We start from the raw sequence: 5,000 nt of genomic DNA, 5'->3' as shown, positions 1-5,000 counted from the left end.
TCATCATGGAGCATTAGATCAAGCGAATTGTCTATTATGTTTATAGTCATTGTGATGTAATTTATATTGTGGGAAATTATTTACAGTGCCAAACAGCTGAGGGCCTGTGTCATGCAGAATATAACATACATCACAATTATTTTTCCCTGGAAGTCCTTCAGTGTGTGTGTGTATGTGTGTGCATCTGAAGAACAAGCTTTTTTTGCAAGCCATTTTGCATCTTAACTATGGAGGGTGCAGGAGGAGACCATCCAGGCAGAGAGAGAAAGACCAAAAAAAAAAAAAAAGCAGCACAATGGGCCCCACTTCCACTTACAAAACAAAACTTTTTTTTTTTTCCCCTTCAGTTGCCCTGCTCTGTAAAAAGAGACCGGAGGCGGAGCAGCCAGGGGTCAGTTACTATACAGTACTCCGGTACCGGCAGGGAGACGTCACATTTTTCCGCTGCAGTATTCTCACGAGGTTGCTTTGGTTGCCAACCTGTACACCGTTCTGAGCGACAGACATCAGACACCGCGCAGGTGAGCGCGGCAAACGCTCCATGTAACTCAATCAGCGTGGCTCTCCTGTGGCCTTAATCATTCATAAGCCACCTCTCTCCATTGCTCTGTTGATTTATCTTTCTCTGCCCTCTTTCCTCCGTGTCCCTCAATCTCGCTGTCTCATTATCCCACTTCAACTGAGCGAGTGTTATTAGGCATGGCTGTTTAGGAAATAATAAAAAGCAGTCAGAATACAGAATTGGGACGATCAAATGACAGCAACAGTAGTAAAAAAAGAGTAATGCACGTCCCTTTTACTCCTTCTCTCTCTTTGATAATAAATAATAGTCGACCTGAAGAGCACGCATCGTCAGAGGCCAGCAGTTTTTCCTCAGCCAAATTCGATTCAGACCTTGGGCGCACAGCAGAAAATCCGCTGAAAAGACCAACTCTCCTCACCACTCTCATCCTAAACTCATCCTATTAACCTGTCACTCAGCTTCACAAGTCGCTTTTCTCTCCCCCACTTATCTCTCTCCCGTCAGCCTCTCTTCCACTTAGCTTAACTTGGTTGAAATCACTTTAAAGTGGTAATCCATCTGTTTTTTTGGGGGGTTTATTTTTACATCTGGGTTTACCTTCCATTCCGTGACAAGGATCATTGATTCGTTTTTTGTTTTTTTTCCCCTTGCTCACTTGAGGGGGGGGGGATATTAATTTTCATTTATCTTATTCACTGCGGCCGTCTTTCATGTCTCGCCAAGCCTGATCACCGCATTCTTGCCTCGACCCCGCCACCAGCATATAGAGAAGCACATGCATAACGCAAATACATTGAATGGATGTTTCCTATAAAGTGCCAGTTTAAAAAAAAAACATCAAATGTTGGATTTTCCAACAACTCCACTTGGAAAGAGTAGATATTTCATTACAATGGCATAGAGTTTCCACAGATAAGTACAGCTGGAAATAACAAAAAGCTTCAACTCGCTACAGAAACTAACAGAACAGAACAGCTTTCCTTCAGTCCGGCGTCTGAAATCTTAAGCTTCATGTTTAACGGCGCCGGAGTTCAGCTTTTTTAGCGGCCGAAATTGAAACAACTTCCCCTTCTCTCGGTCTTCCTCATCTTTACGTACAGGGTGTCGTCACTGCCAGCAGAAGGTTTAATTATTCATGTGTACGAAGATGTGCCTCGCTGCTCCTGAAAGAGGAACTGAATTATTAAACCCGCTCCTATCATCATCATCATCATCATCATCATCATCACCACCTTCATCAACATCCGTCTTCCCACCTCACCTCCACGCTGAGTCCTGCTTGCCAGGAATGTTCCCGGAGCCTGAAGCCAGGGCCCGACCCCTCTAACCCAAACTCCCCCAAATCTCACCTACCGCTGGTTCGTCCACACGCCACTCTCACTTCCTTCTCTCAGAAGCTTCCTACTCTTCCTCATCCATATGCAAACGGGGCTGTACCTCGGGGTCATCAGTTAAACCTGAGGCAAAGAGCTTCCTCTCCACAGCGGGACGGGAGGGCAGCATGGGGGAAACTTAGCCAGAAGCCAAAGGCAATCACACAAAATGATTAGGAAACAGACACCAACTAGATGATACTCTCTTATATCATCCTCTTCTACCTGGTGCGATAGGGAGCCTACTGTATGTACCCAGAGACCTACTGTACGTCCCCTCAATGGAATAACCGACTAAGGTTGTTAACGCTGCATATTAGGCTTCAAGGTGTTAAAAAAAAATCCTCTCCTTGCACAATTCTAATTAGTTGCTTTACATGGAGGAAAATGTGAAGGTCGTGGTGGAAAACGTTGCCAGGTTGCTTATTGAAACAAGGAGTTTATAAGACAAATTTAATAGAAGTGCTTCTTAAATTGGCTCAGCTGTTATATGGAGTGGATTACAGCGTGAACCAGACCTACCTTTTCAGTATGATTCATAGAATAATTACTGACTTTAAATACTGCTTAGTGCTTCAAAGTTAGTGTATGACATCCACAGCTACAGAAAGCCAGAAGGAACACAGCTCTGGTTCACCAGAGTTCCAAAAGGATCCAGTCAGCAAGGCTCAGAAATCACATTTGGCTCGGCAAATAAATGTAGTGCTGTATCATACAGGACAAAGACGGACTATCAGACTTTAATAAATCATTCAACTATCCTGGTGCGTGCAGCATATACAGTAGATGGTTCAATAAACAGCCGATACAGCAGAGACAATAACTCCTTTGGCCAGCTTTCCCGTGTAGCCCTGCCAGGGACCAAGGACGCGGGCAGTCCTCGGGTTTCCTGCACACTGCAAACCATTACCGCCCTTTTCCGCTTTTAATTTTTCAGCATACTGACACTTGGCTCAAAGACGGTGGCTGGTCCTCCGCAGGAAGTCACTGGGGGTTTGCTCTGATAGGTTGATGCATTCCTCTGATTGCAAAGCGTGGTTCAGTAAGCAGCAAGGTCCCTGGTGCCACAATGAAAGAGCGAGGCCAGAAAGCTCCCAGCTTATAATGGTTGTAGACTGTGGTTGTACTGGAAAACTCCAGACTGGTTGCAATGGACAACTTCAAGGGTCAACAACAGAAGACTTGGTGGCGCTCCCAGTATATACAGTAAACTATATTAAATTATTGTACAGGGCAGCTTCCAGTGACCAACAGTAGAAGGCTGTAGTTGAAGCCAGTGTGAAATAGTGGACGCAATTTCCAATACTGGGCAGCCTCCAGTGTCCAATTGTTAAAAATACTGTTGTATCTCTAATCTCACACAGTGCATTATAATTTAAATGTTGTATGTGTGTCCAAGCATATTCAGACTTCTTTTGTATTATATATGTAGGTTGTTCCAAAATAAATAGAACCTAGAATTTTGGAGCCTGAAACAAAATAACAACAGCAGCAGCATGGTTCTTTGTCTTGACTGGTGATTCAAGCTGGCTTTCAGCTGTCATGGATATCCTCACGACCCTGACCAAGAAAGATGAATCCTCTGGTCTTGCATCATATGTCAAGTGTATGTGTGCGCACGGTTACAGAATCCTGTTGGGACTGCTGCAAAATGAGTTCCCGTACTAATGAGTACTGCTCACTCCTGCGACCTGTCAACTGCAGCAGTAGCATTACGATGAGGTGATTGGTGTCATTCAGGGCTGCTTAAGTGAAGCCCATGATCTTGTTGTTTTACTTGCTTCATGTGACTCTACAATTGCACCTGTAGACACGCTCAAAATATGACCCCCCCCTCGCATTTAATGTCAAATGGAAACAAAAAAACCCATGAACTTGGCCTCTCTTGTTAATATCAATCACAGTCTGATCTGACTCAGCAAAATCACTCCTCACTCTTTATCACAAAGAGCTTCAGTGCCTTGCTGACAGATGGCTCTTCCTCAGTGCAGGTAATGAATTTGGCCAGGGGGTTCCATAGGTTCACACAAATGCTTCTCTGAGGTCCAGACTATAACTCCCCCCCGCCCCCACACGGATCACAAAGAGTCAGCTTGTGTCTGATTAAATAATATAGACCTTCCAGCAGAGGCTAACAGCACACAAGTTCAAGTTCAAGTTCAAGTTCAAGAAATAACACTTAAATTAAAATATACCTGCAAACAGATATGAAATTAGGTTTATGTCTCTATATATTGATTTCTATACTGACGCATTAGGTCCTAAGACACCAGCTGCCGCGCGACAGCTTCTTCAGCTATGGAAAGGTTGTGTCCTTGGAGGAGGAAGGAGGGAACGGTGGAAGAAAGAAAGAAAGAAAGAAAGAAAGAAAGAAAGAAAAAAAGAAAGAAAGAAAGAAAGAAAGAAAGAAATAAAGAAATGATGGAGGAAGGAAGAGGGCAGCCTCCCCATTCCTGAGAAATTAAGGAAGGAAGGAATGAGAGATGAAGAGAAAGAATGAAGCAATGTCTCTAGGCGTCCCTCAAAGGAATTAAGGAAGGAAGATAGGAGGGGAGGAATTTAACACCATTTGAGTCAATATCATCAAATAAATATGCCTGTGAAATGAATAATAATGAATGCCTATGAAATAAATCCTGAATTAAATAATGAGGCAATACATAGAAATAATGTAAATATAAATATATAAATGAGTAATTATAGTTCAATAAATAAATAAATGATTTTTTGTTATTTATTTTAAAAGGAACATTTTTCAAAAGACTATCTTTATTCATTTCAGGTGACTTTTATTTCATAATTCCACTTTTATTCATTTAAGGGGAGTTTTGTTTCATAATGCCACATTTATTTATTTCAGGACGCTTGTATTACATAGTGCTACGTTTCCATTTCTTATATGCAAATATATGGGGCGTGGTTATCTCACAGATTCAGAGCCGGCGGAGAGACGGCGTAGAGGGAACGCCGCGTCGTTGGCGCTCTCCTACGCAACAGTGGCGGTTGCTCGGAGCTGGTCCTCATCTCCCGGTACCTCCTCTGTTGGAGCCAGGGACCGATAGGGAGCGAGCTGGCCACAGTGGAGGGTCACCACCCGGTTAAGT

The 5,000-nt window shown here is 43.3% G+C and overlaps 1 protein-coding gene across 1 annotated transcript in view; it reads right to left on the bottom strand.

The window, feature by feature from the left end:
- The window catches only part of stard15 (StAR-related lipid transfer (START) domain containing 15), a 15,513-nt gene that overhangs the window by 9,573 nt on the left and 940 nt on the right, over positions 1 to 5,000 (bottom strand). The window lies entirely within an intron of this gene.

The sequence above is a fragment of the Zeus faber genome (genome assembly GCF_960531495.2).
Source record: "Zeus faber genome assembly, chromosome: 10".
NCBI classification, from domain to species: Eukaryota; Metazoa; Chordata; class Actinopteri; order Zeiformes; family Zeidae; genus Zeus; species Zeus faber.
This window is presented reverse-complemented; position numbering and strand designations above follow the sequence as displayed.